This window comes from Prorops nasuta, unplaced genomic scaffold (genome assembly GCF_024137725.1).
Source record: "Prorops nasuta isolate Cenicafe-Biocafe unplaced genomic scaffold, Cenicafe_Pnas_1.2 PNAS00009, whole genome shotgun sequence".
NCBI classification, from domain to species: domain Eukaryota; kingdom Metazoa; phylum Arthropoda; class Insecta; order Hymenoptera; family Bethylidae; genus Prorops; species Prorops nasuta.
The window spans coordinates 8,537,846-8,551,990 of NW_027116806.1; the positions used below are offsets into that span (position 1 = coordinate 8,537,846).

Here is a 14,145-nt window from a genome sequence, read left to right on the forward strand (position 1 = left end):
TCAAAGTTGGCAGAACGGATGAAAGGCAATTTTCCGAGAGTACCATTAGAGTTGAAGTTTGTGCCGGTTGCTTCGGCTGTACCATGTGGCATATATACTAAACCTACACACACAAACAGCATCCTACAGGTATATATCTGCCGTGAATGGAATTCAATGCTCGAAGAGTTGTTTGATTCGCAGTTGCAGTGGCAGGTGCTACAACCTTGCGGTTTAATTGAGATATATATATATATATATATATATATTAGATGGAGGAATTAATATCAGGTCGTAGCACATATATATTTAAAGTATAATTATAGAATAGGTAGAGACCTGTTCTGTTGTTCGGCGACGCTGACAGACGCAAGGGTTGCTGGAGGTTGGCCGAGGCAACGGGGTTGCTCGCCCCGTCGCGGTGCTCACCGGCTCTCAAACCGTTCAAGGCCGCCTAGATCCTCTTTCACGGCCTTTGATCCATAATCGCTCCAATCGCTCCTTGCAACAGCCGCTACGCCTTCCTCTTCGGCATCACTGCGCTCACCCGTCGAACCCTTCCGCCTACGCATTCCACAAATTTACCCCTGAAACATCATTCGACAAAATCATCCATACCATCATGGTACTTGTGTGTATTGCGCGTTTAACATTGCTACAATCAAATTTCTTAAAAATTATTCAATTTAGAGGGCGGAGGGAGGATTATAATATATTATTGCTACAAGCCCCGGTGTTAACAACGTCCTATATTGTGTGTATATTTATATATATAGCGCACGTGCGCGGGTGGGAAATTAAATGGAAAGGATTAAGCGTCGTCAGTGTGTGTTGGGCCAGTGTCTCAAGTGGGATTTCCAAGTATCGCGCGTAAGGCATAAATGGCTCTTTCTATGTTGGCTGTGTTTGCACACAATTACCGTGGCTTTGGAAAGCCACACGAGTCGGAATTAAAGCACGCTGGAATAGATGGTTCACGCGCGTTTCGTTCGTTACGCAGCTCGATTGCTCGCACTGTATGTATCAAACTGACAGTCTTAAAACTTTCGAGTTTTTTAAACGGCCGATTTTTCACGAGAGCAAACTTTTTATTTGGTCGAAAACTCTCCTTGTCAATTCGGCACAGCGTACCTGTCGTATTTTATACATGTATACATATATATATATTTAGCTACAATTTAATTAATTTCTCAATTTTGCATGGAACAAATGCAAATAAGATTTCATCTGGAATAAAAAATATTTTTCATGCATTTTTTTAACATTGCAGTGTAGATTTATATGGAATTTATTTATTCTACACCGCACGTGCGTGTCTACCTTGCACGATCACGATACAATAAGCAGCTAAAGACATTTAGGACATTTTTCCAGTATTTTTCTCGACAGGGATAAATCGAGATGGAGTGCAGGATTGATCATTAGAATACTGGATGTTCCGGATGCGCCAAGTAAATGGATGGAGAAAAACGCACGGATTACTCTGGCAAGTATCTTCCGCCCCTTCTTTCGACTGTGAGCGTCGCTAAACGACGTAACTTTTATCGACCTGCATTTTCACTGTACGTACAAGGCGAGCTCTCGCATGGAGGACACCGAGTCGCTAATAAGGTGCGTCTGCGTCAATGAGAAGTACACACACACACACACACAATGTTGCTCCAAGTAGTTTAAAGCTCCGCGATGATTCCGCGCCTGAAAGTTGCTGCAACTGACAAGAGAAATAAAACTCGGGGCAAAATGAAAACGAGATCCTTTTACAGCTGGTCCTAAAAAAGTATATATTTACATCGGGATACGCGCCGTGTTTAACGCCGATAGTAAAGACCGATCGATGCCATTTTGAAGCTCTCGAGCTTATTCTCCATTCGAATGCATATAGTTCCTCGGTAAAAAAATTCTGCAGAGATTTGGTTGTGTTTCTCGCGAGAAGAGTATTTTTTGATGAAAAAGAAAGGAAGAGGGACAAAGATACGATGTGGAACACACGAGGTTTTTCGGATATAACGGGTGATAAAAAATCTCGCGCCACGGCCAGTGGCTTTTAGACCGTAAGATCCATAGGTGAAGGTGGAAGGCCGTTAAGAGGGAGGAGTAGTGTAGTGATAAGGAAAAGGGTGGCCGATAGAGGGAGAAGCAGAGGCGCTTTCTCGCTGCAACGGGATATCAAATAAAATATGGCCTGGCAGGAGTCGGGTGTCTTTTCGCGTTTCTCCGCTGTAAAAAGCCGCAACGAGAATGTGTGTGTGTGTGTGTATTTTCAAGGATCCAGCCTCCTGCTTTATCCTTTTAACTTTTGTATTTTCAAGCGGAGATTTTGCAGAAATTTTTCGATCGTAAATCGCGTTGGCCTTGCGATAAAAGCTCTTTCATGGCGTGTCTTTGAAAGCAGAAAGAACAGTAGCATGCAGAAGCCCTCTCTCGCAATTCTTATATACTTGCTTATGCTACAGCCGTGTACTTGCGTTATAATCTACAGTGTGTGTGTGTGTGTGTGTGTGTGCGTGCGTGCGTGCGTGCGTGCGTGCGTGCGTGCGTGCGTTGCAATTACTATCGAGAGCAAAGAAATTATAATTAATTATTCCTAAAGGACTCCCACTCGTTCTTGCTGTCATGTAAAATTGAACGCAGCGAAATGTTTCGCTTTATTATTCGTCGACTCGAACATTTTCGGATATAGCTGACGCATCGCGGTATCATGCTTATTCGCAGCTTTGACAAGAGATATGAATTCCGAGATAGCGCGAGTGCGGAATGAATAGGTCCCGCGTGTTTTAGCGATATTTCACGTTTCCATTGTGCGACGTTTCCTAAGAGTATCTCGAAGCTCCAGTCTAAAATCGCAGTCTGCATTTTCTTCATTAATCTTCGTCAGCGAGAAAGGGGACTGCCTCTTTGCGCGCATTCCATCCTGAAGGCAGCTATTACTTCCGAGGTCTAACTTCCGCCAGGGTCTCGCCTCCATCCGGTTATCCACTTCGTCCTTTTTTTTCCTTTATTTTTTTCTTTATATATATATATATATATATATTCCTGATGCGCGCACCATCCGTCCGCCACACTTTTAGAAAATAAAAAAAAAATCATCCCCTTTCAATGGCCTCTTCTCCTCTTATCCATTTTTACAAAACTTCTTCTCTCTTAATTATAAGCTTCATCGAGACGGGGATAATTGCTCGTTTAATTTAATAATCCGATGACACCGAAACGCTGCTCCTCAATGGGCCACCTATCGATTTCTCGTGCAAAGTATATGCATGATGTGTGTGTCTATGGTACGAACGAACTAGGATAAACAAATTATTTGCTGAAAGGTGGCAAGATTTTATTCGGTACCAAAGTAGCTAACATATAAGGGGAGGGAGGGATATTTACCCAAATGCTCAATCCCTCTTCATAGTGTCTCTTTTATGTATCCAAGTTAAATCCTGTTGTTGTTAGTCGTTGACGAAAACCGAAAAGGCTTTATCAAAATTTAAATACACCATCTATTACACACACATATTTAACATAAAAGTGCTTGTGAAATTATTAAAAAAACATGTGCATACCAGCACGAGAGAGAGAGAGAGAGAAAGGGACATATCCGTCTAGTAAAACAGATAAGAATAACTTTACTATCGAATGCAGAGAGACAGTCGTGAGGGGAGACACACGAGACCAAAGGATTTCAATAAAAGTAAATCGAATCGCGTAGCTCCCAATTCCTTTCCCCATTTTATTATTATTTTATCCGAGCGTTATTATCTCCATTACTGTCGACTCGAAACGGGTAAAAAGTTTTTTACGATTTTCTCAATCTGAGCGGATGACAAGCAAAACGCGGTGGTAAACTAAACTTGGCTGGTCGAGTTCCGTCGCGAACAAAATGGATTGGAATCGTTGAGTGCAAGAGCTCCACTCTGCGGATGCATGCATGGGGGTTATAACGAACGATTGGTTATTGGGTGGCTTCAGCCAAATTTCCAATCCAATCGTTATTTCCACGACGTATATATATATATATATATATATATATAATGTATCTGCTTGCTTCCGTCGACTTCCGAGAAAAAACACCTACGAGCCTAAAATCTCACGCGCGTCTGCACCAACATCATCTGAAAATTTCTATCGTATCATCATCCCCCTTGTTGACCGAACCAACTTGACCGGAAAATTCCTTTGCGGAGCAACGATCGACCTTTATCTTTGCGTGAAAAAAGCCTGAAAAAACAGACAGACAGACAGACACACACACACACTCGCACAGTTTTATTCCCAACCGAGGCCTCGCCCTCATCCCCCCTATAGCGTCCTTATAACTATTTACAGTGAAAATACATTCGCTCGTTGTGAAAACTGACAACAATGGAGAAGAGCCCCTTTGTTGTCTGAACCGACCGACGCGACGCCCCGCGAATTATACGCGAAATTCCAATTGTTAAGTAAAAAATGTCAAAGCTAAAAGCCAGACAAAAACCGGCAAAAAAATAACGTTTCAAAACACGGGCAATTAATGTACAAAATAATTAATAGGCTCAATTTTCTCGTTTAATTACGAATTTCATTTACAATATGATCCTAAGTAATATTTAACGAATCATTGCAAAGTTCGATATATTTCTGCGGCCGTATAGCCGTGCCGTGAAATTAAAAATTCTGCCAAGCTTGCAATTACGGCTACCACTCGGTTTTATATGAGAGGAAGTGAGAAAATGTGATTTTTTAGTTTATTGAAATCCACGGAGTGCAGGTGGAAATATATTGACAAAGTTCGTTATTCGATATATAGATATAGGCCATTGATCGAAATATCGTCTAACGAAAGACGTCGATGCGCGTTGATATTTCGAAGTAGAATATGTCCCTTGTTTTCTCTTGAAGGGATTATTTTTGTTTGGTCTTCCGGTAAAAAACAGATGTCTACCATGATTGACTGTAGTGCCGTGTTATGTGGTCGATTTTACTCTGCTTGCCTTTTCGGCAGAGGAAATTGTTATATGCGTGCAAAAAACAATGGATCGAAAGAGACGAGGATAAGTGAAGAGGATGGAGGATAAAAGCCGCTTACAATCGGTTCTTCCTTTGCTCGTAATCCTGTAAACATTTTGGAGAGGAAAAACTCTAATAATTGACTGATGAGATCCGACAGTTTGACTCGTTGTCGCCCGGCACAGGGGTACACACTTCCATTTAACTGTAATCATCTAATAAGTTTCGCTCTGGAGGAGTAAGAGGCTAATAATAAATAATAACCATATAACTCACTGCAGAAACGATACGTGCGTAAGTAACAACGTTGCAGTGACGGAACGAGGTGACGAGGTGTATAATATATAACAGCGCGAGAAAAAATGGCAAAGCTCTCACGTCTGCTTTATATAACAATTCGACGCGTCAAAAAAATCTTGCAATTTTCCAATGCACGTGATTATTTTTTCACGAAAGAAAGGAAGCTAAGGAGAACGAATATAACAATGAGGAAAAGTGTGCGAGAATTGCTGAGGAAATACACCGAGAACAAAATTTCTAGAAATCAATGAAATATTTCTCGCTTTGTAGCTGAAGAAAGAAACCATCGATTAATTTGCAAAAAATCTGTTTCTCAATGTATACTATAGTCACTGTAATTTATAAACTGTTAAAAAGTAAGAGGATAAGGAGAAAAATAAAATAAACGTGGAGAAAAAATAAAACTAATGTTATAGAATTTTTAAAGTTTATTAAAAATCAAAATTTTTTATACACAAGCTTTAAAATAGTGGGAATCTTTTCTTAAAAAAGGAAGACTTTCCGGAACCATAAGCCAGAAGCTCAAAGCTACGACCTGCTTCCGAGAGTCCAGAAAGGTGAGGGAAAGCTGAGGCCCCTGAGGAAAGGATGTACCTGCACGCGTTCACCGAGGAACCAACCGGAGCAGGAAGAATGGGACATCATTTCTTGTCCAGTTTGCTTCTTTGCTCGCAGTCTTCCTGCCAAACTGGAAACGACCCTATTACTGTAGCAACCGATCACGCTATATCATATATGACGCGAAGCAAGAGAAGAGAATTAAGGAGCATCCTTATAGGCCAACCGAGCACCGTGACGACGTTCTCCAACCGAACGGTTTCAAGGGATTCAACCACGGTTAAAGCGCGCCCGCGCGAGCAATAGTTCCTAGCCAAGAGAAAAATAGCAGAGTAGAGAGGGAGTCCCTCCAGAAATGAGACGCTTGAAATTTGAGAGAGCACACTTTACGAGATTAATACTCTTTCGGTGGAGCAGCAAATTTCCTAATGGCATTAAAGTCTTAGGAGCGTGGTCCCGGACGCGGACGCGGACCTGTCTGAAGATATTTCACGTGGTCCGGGGTAATTCATGACCACATCCTGCAGAACCGGTAATATTCCCATTCCTGGTCTCTCACCGGCACCTCCCGCAATGTAAATCACCTTGCTGCTCTACCTACCAAAGTACCAAAGTGGATGGGAAACTCCGGATGTCTTTCCGAAAAATAATTTCCCGCCTGCACGGACCCTTCCTTTGCCTTTTCCATTAAAAAGTTTGATTCGCAGATAGCGGGATTCATCGAACGGAAGTTTTCATTCCTCGACGGCTATATGGAACAAACCACTCACTTTTCTTTCTTTCTCCCCTTTATATTTTCCTTCCTTCCTCCCCCCTCCCACTTAACCTCTCATCGCCATAACAAAGTACCATTATCAAAATAATTTATCACGAGACTCGACATATTTGTATATACGTATTACGATATACTCAATAGTACGAACAATATTACCTATTACCGATGAAGAAAGACTCGCGCTTTGTCCCTCTTCAATCGCGTAATTTATTATCTCTACTATACCTCCGCCAATCTGAATCATAAAGAAGACTTTTCTTTCTATACAAACTATTCTTCATATTTCTGTAGGAAAATCAAATATTGATAAGCGCGAGCTGCTATGTATTTCGTTCCAACGAGAAAAGCTTTTAATAGAGAAAGCAGAATTTCAAGATTGAGAAAAGAGCGACGAGATATACTTGTCCGGTTCGAAAAGGAAACTCCCCGAGGAAAATTGGATGTGTATGCGTTTGTATATCTAAGCGCACGTCGACTTGATAAAGAGGAGGGAGCGTCGATACCACTTTTCACAATAGCAAAGTAAATCCATTCGTATAGCATGTCCAACCTTACTATTTCCTTCGTGAAAAAGCGTCGCGAAAAATTCAACCACATTTTACCGATGAAACTGATAAAACAGCTGCAGCAAGTTAATATTTAACGTAGGCATAAGAAGAAAACACTTATTAATTATTTAGGAACGAAAGATTTTTAATAAGCAACACAGAGATATATGTATATATTTATTATAGATGTAAAAGGAAGCTTTGAGAAGAAAAGAGTGGAGCAACTCGTAAATATAAGAAAAATATCATTTGATATATGTTATAAATATGGCCTCGTAACAACCTATAACGTATACCAACCACGGATTTCTGGAAACGTTCACCAGCTCTTTATTTGCGCCAGTTTGGTTAAAGGCACACGCACACACACACACATGCATATAGCAACTGAGCCAAAGTCATACCATTACAGGCTTGACCGGGATTTAACGGCGGCAAATGCGCAAACCGAAAAAGTTTGTCGCTGCCACGGCACTTCTTGCGCCTGCAATCCTGCAAACCGATTTATTTGCAAGCAACAAAGAGCGTAAAAAACTATTCTCATAAGGAAGCGGAATAAATTTAGCGCATGCTTTAAGTTGCTGCCCGGGCGAAATAAAGAGCGTCTGTTTGTCGTGCACTTGAGCTGCCTGCACCGAAAAACAAAGTTTTCCCCCGCTATATATATACATACAAACACATATATACCGTACGCGGCTATATATCCGTACTTCGGCGAGGCTGAAAAATCACGAAATTACGCGGCAGTTCCTCGAGGAAATTTGCCAACCGATTAATTCTCTTTTTCTCCTCGGAACAACCTTCGAACGCCAGACTGAAAACAATATTGTCCTTGGTCTATAGCGAAAGGTCCAATAATATTTGTCGAGGAAAGGATCTCGACACACTGCAGCGCACAGAGAGAGAAAGAGAGAGAGAGAGAGAAAACGCGAAAAGTTTGTCATCCGATAATAAGAAAAGAATAAAAGGAACGATCGGCCCAGGATATTCGGAGAATTGAGCTCCAGCGATTTCAGCAAATATTTGGATTGTTTTCACGTGCGGTGTGCTTTTGTATCGAGCGAACGAGTGAAAAAGAGCCGATTGAGCGCCACTGGGATTATGTTAATCAGCTTAGGGGTTCGAGAGAGAGAGAGAGAGAGAGAGAGACAGTAGACGCACAAGGATGAATTTGCCATTGAAAGCAGGAGCAACGCAGCAATATCCTAATGTTCCGCATCATCGTTGCATGGTTTTAGCAGCAGCAGTAGCAGCAATAGCCAGAGATTCGAGGGAAATGCCGCTGTGGTCTCTCTATGAATACGCGATCCACATTCGACGAAACTATGCAACCTCTATTCCGTTCTGCCTATGAATGCATATGCGAATCGCGACGACGACGACGACGACGACGACGACGTTATTCAAAGTCACAGAATCAGCTTTAACGTCGACCGTGGTCTGCGACGCGTCGTGGCCTGTGTACAATATATATATATATATATATATATAGAAAACTCATGAATAAATTGCTAGATTAATTTCGATTGGAGATACAACGTTGCATCAATCAAAAGTTTTCCCTATTTAACATTTTAGATGGCCTTAACAATAAGACTGTCTTGATATTTTTATGAGAAAGAACACGAAAAGGTGTATGTTTGTGTGTGTGTGTGTGTTTTGGAATAATTGATCGTAATTTAAAAATAATTTTTGTAATTCTTACTTTCAACGTCTTTTTATTAAGTTTTATATTCAAGTTTTCGCGTTACTTACGATATATATAACGTGTACAGTTTTGTGAGAAAAGTTTGCATGATCGAACAAAGAGACAAGTAATTAAGTTGGTATATGTACAGTTGTGCACGAATCGAAACCCATGGAGAGTAAGTTACAGCAAAGCCTAGCCAACATTATGAAATTAATATTCAGGCAAATCCTCTTCTACCGTGCACAGTTGGAGAGGCTTGGACGATGTAAAAGCTGTATGGCTGCACCGTGCACCTATATAGTTACATGGCACACGCCATTCATTTAAATGATACCTTTTCTCCGAGCCAGATCTGCATAATCATTATCTGCGACATTTTAGAAAATCGACGTTTTTTCCTCCAGCTTTTTCAAAAGCCTCTTTTTAGCCTCTTTTCAATCTGAATAATGCAAAGATTTCATTTTGAATCTCGTTACATATAATAAACCCGTGCTCAGGGTAGAATGTACGTACACCGAGCATGAAGCATATATATATACACCTTTATAAAAGAAATTTCCAAGGGTATTAATAAATAAAACAGTATATACCATTCTGGTTGAAAATTATTAGCCACGTACGTAGACTCCTTGTTAATTTTTTGCCGCTGTGAATAGAAAAATGGGCCTCGTGTGTGTACACTGCGCGAGTGTGTGTACTGCAAGCAAATATTCGATTAAACTCTAGTAATGAAGCGAATAATAATTTGCAAGAGAGATGCTTCGCAGATACAATCGAATTACTGTCCAGGCATACATGATTACATAAGGCTAACGAGACCGGATTATACCCAGAGGGAGCCATTACAGCGGATATAATAGCAACAAAGTGAGGGAGGAAGGACAATCAACAAAGGCCTGCACAAAGAAATAGGACTCTACAGCAATATATAGCTTTATCATATTTTCTATAGTATATACGTATGTATAGGTATGTATAAACAATAAGTAACAAACACATACATAGATATACCGACGTGCAACAGCTCACGTTTCTCGGTGCGTGCGACATTAAACTATCATTATTAATGATCGACGCTTGAAAACTTCAATTCTACAAAAATAATCGCCTCTCGCAATCATCGATGCACAATATTCCTCGTAAAATGGTCAACCATGGAAGCCAGCGCACAGCAAATATTTGAATATCTTCGAGCGTGTCGCTTATGGAATGGCAAGTGCTACTAAGGTTATCACAGTGTCCTTGAATTGTCTTAGCTGGCTCAACAATTTCCAAGCGATTCGGTGAAATTTCAATATTGCTCCTGTTTGCAGGAAAATAATCGGAAGACAAACAAGGCTGACATATATATAGTTTATATTAAATTATATGAGCAAAACGACTAGAAAGTTAGAGTTTCTCTTTCCTTTTTGTTGTGCGTTACGATGTTTTTGTGTTATACCATGCGTCTCTGTGTGTATAGGTGTACCAGTGGACCGGACGGAACCGAGCGCGATACCGTATACATGTATGCACCACGACGTCCTATACTGGCTATGTACAACTGACCAAACCTCAACCGAGTCCATTGGGACACCGTGTTAGATTGGTTGTGCGACGAATGCACGCGCGGGCCTCATCGTCAGGCTGAAACCAGATAATAAATTGATTCGACTGTCGAATACCAATCGGACAATGTTAACTTTTCGACTCGGCCTATTTCAATAAGGTTTTCCGCAAAATTCGCTAAACTCGATGAGTCAAGCGTTCTCCTTATGAAATTATAGTGATTGAATAAATTAATGAATAGAGTCTTAAACCACAAACTATCTCAAGGTGCAAAAAGATCGCCTTCCAAAGTTGCAAAAGCTCGCATCGTCGCGTCCTGATGCACGCGAGTTAAACGCGGCTATTAACCCAACGGAGTCTATCAATAAAGTTTCAAGACGAAACGAAACAACAGTCGGACTGACTTTGAAAGTATAGATGGCCGGCCATTTCTGCTGGCATCGGTGTGCTATTATTTGCTTTGGAGAAAAATCAGGTCAGAGTATAAACTGTTTTCGGCATCCGATACAAATGGATGGATGCAAGCGCAGTCTATTGCGTTTCCATCAATTCGTGCTTTTTCACGTTTTACTTGGCAAAATTGACCGGGTCGAGATCTTTAGTCTGCACGTAGTATATGTATATATATATATATATATATATACACACACGCAAAGGATACTTATTCAAGACAAAGGGGGGAGAAGCGAAGGGGGCAATCGAGCAAGACGTAAAGATGCAAAACTAGATATACCTCAATCAGCATTACACACTATATACATATACATATATGGTATGTACGATATATCTAGGCTATCTTTACAAGCGCGCTCTTTCCTATTCAGCCCGAATTTCATCTCCGCTCGAATGATCCTTCCCTCGGCGTGTTTACGATTTAACCAGTTTCGCGTAGCTTTCCGATAGAGCATTAGAGCGGTTGGGGTCCAAAGCTCGCGCTCCTTCTCCTCTCTTCCTACCAACGGCCCAAGATGGCCGTCCATTTATTTGGCCAAAGTTCCTAGCACAGCAAATAGGGGCAGAGATACTCTCGACACAAGTTTAAGGCTCGTTAGCACTGCGGCTCGCAGTATTGACCACGGATTCCACTAGAAAATACCAGGTGACTGAGGCAGCAGAATTCCTCCCCCCTCCTCCTCCTCTTCCTCCTCCTCCTCGTAGCGTTGAGTGACCATTCAGGGTGGCTTGAAAATTTCACCGAACATTCGCCGAGCATTCATTGTCTATATATGTGTATACCTTCGCGAGAGGAGCCTTCGACAATTTCGCTGCAAACGTAAACAATAGCAAAACGGTTCGAATAGTTACTCCACAGGTCACTCTGTATAAATACAGATATAGAATATATGTCTCCGTGCAACTATTCCAACCTTTTTCTTGTTTCTTTCGTAACTAGCGTATCAAAACATGGGAAACATTGCTGAGGCTACGTCCCGTGTATGAGTGTACGCCTGCATGTTATTAGAAAAAATCTTTCTCGTAAATTGTGAAAATTTGCTTGTCTCCTTTTTTCAATTCAATCATTAATTACGGACTTGGAATAATTATTTTTAAAAATACGTGTATAGCTTTCTCACAGGTTATTTTAAGTCCTTTTTTCAATAACCATGTTATTGATTTTAATTCTGTAAGCATCTCTTTTGAATGATCATTCTGCGAAGCTTGCATTGTTATTTCGATGTTTTTGTTTGATTACATTATTTTTCTTGATTTTTACCACATATTTCGTACATATCTTTTGTAACTGAACTAGAATAACATATAATAATTTTCGGGGTAGGATACGATATACTCTTGTCGAGGATCCAACGAATACACGCATAGAATTCATCCGGCCCGATTAACGTCACGTGACGCGAAAGATGAAAAATTGCGGGCGATTGTCACGAACTGCCGAAGGATTTTTCACGCGTTCTCCACGCGCAACGCATTGTCCCCTGGTAAAACGATCCCTCGCAATTTACGTTTGCCACGTCGTATTTCTCGCGATAATTCTCGTTTCGCGGAATTAATTAAGTGCCCGCTGTAACACAGAGCGTAGGACTCGATTTCAGTGTGCATGAGTGGTGATTATTCAAATTAATTTGTCACTCCGATTCGCAGTGCACTTGCGCGAGAAACCACCAGCTCTCGTGTATGGCGTGACCCGGCGAACAAGGGAAAAACACACAAACACAGAGAGAGAGAGAGAGAGAGAGAGCAGCGTCTCTCATCGAAAAGCTGAAACGAGCCAACCACCAACCAACGAGGCTCTCGTTCTCCGTAGCTCTCTTGGCGTCGAATCCCCTCGGAACCGCACGCGCGCGGCACCACTCAGTGCAGGTTATCAACGTCGCGTCGCGTCGCGTCGACCAGGTTGCCATGGAACGCAATATTGATGGGCTCTGCTTGATAATGGCGCCGGAGAGCTGAAATAATAATGGGGACTCGGGCAACTGGCAACGCGAGAATAAATAAAATTTACGGAAATAAAGTTGCAGCATCCTATCGCTATATAACTATATATATATATATATACTTTTAAATAACACACGCTCGTCGAGTTTATATCGATCACACTGGCAAGATTCGTCCAGCGAATAATCTCGCTATTATTAAACGCCGCTGAATATTATTTGGCTCGGATATGAAATTTGTAGGATTATAAAGGATGAATTTCTGCTATGTAATAGGCGAGCTTCAACAATTCTATATATGTATATATATGAATATAGCAGCGAAAGAGAATGTATGCTATAGCGTAATCTGTTGGTCGTAAATTGTGGCAAAACGCTATCTTATCCGACTGTGGGCGGGAGCAGAACCAAAGAAATATGTATTTTATACTTATCGCAAAATGATACAAACTGGCAACTAATGTGCGTTCTATGCACGAAACCTATAGCTTGCGCTCTTCTCGACTTGTCCAAACAAACTCGTTACTAGACCAAACTGAGGGGGGGGGGGGGGGGAGGAAGGTTCTAAAAGAGAAGAATCTAAATAATGAAATGTAAGCCGATGCCGATACTGAATCTGCTCTTCGATCCTACCGAGAGATATCCTATTCCTGCTCGGTTACTGCACCGGTTACAGTTCAAAATACCAGAGTGAGCTACTTACACGTATGTATATAGAGCTTATATCGAGCACGATCTTTAGCTACCTAGATTTTTTCATCGCTAGAACGAGCTACCTGAAACAGTATACTGTGTAAACCATCCGCTATGCAACGCGTCTTTTTCATTAAAAATAACATTCTCTCCCGTACATTACTTTTGCAAATTTCACAAACCATTATGCCAAAGTAACAAAATACCTGGAAAATTTTGCTCTGTCGACTATTTAGAGGTTTTTCGCTACAAAATTTGTCCAATCAAAGATTACACATAGAGATGTGAAAAAAATAAAAAATAAAAAAAAGCTCACATGTGGCGATTACCGTATAGGATAACCTAAACTCAATTTTACGGTGCGTGCTCGAGGCTGGAATTGTTCTCTAGTAAAATTGAATGGTTTGAAGCTTTTTTTTTTGTTTGTTAGCGGGGAACTGTACTATTTTCCCGGTCGATAGGGTATAGGGTTGTGACGAAAAATGTAAGGAGGAAAGTGCGAAGAGTAAGAATCTGTGAGAGTAGTTGGATTATTAATCTGAAAACAAACGCTGCTAACGAAGGACAAGCTGGGAGTATGTACGTAGGCATGGACCTGTGTAAAGTTGGGATAGCCTAGAGCAAGCAATCAATCTCTCTCTCTCTCTCACTCTCTCTGCTGTACGAATAGTGCGACTAGTACGACAC

At 41.1% G+C, this 14,145-nt stretch overlaps 1 protein-coding gene across 5 annotated transcripts in view; it reads right to left on the reverse strand.

Annotated features, from left to right (window-relative positions):
- LOC136776501 (inactive rhomboid protein 1) overlaps nt 1-14,145 on the reverse strand; it is a 138,828-nt gene that overhangs the window by 117,845 nt on the left and 6,838 nt on the right. For all 5 annotated transcript variants that reach the window (XM_066732067.1, XM_066732066.1, XM_066732064.1 and 2 more), the window contains exon 2: nt 319-566. The gene's annotated coding sequence lies outside the window, so the exon portion shown is untranslated. The remainder of the gene's footprint in view (nt 1-318; nt 567-14,145) is intronic.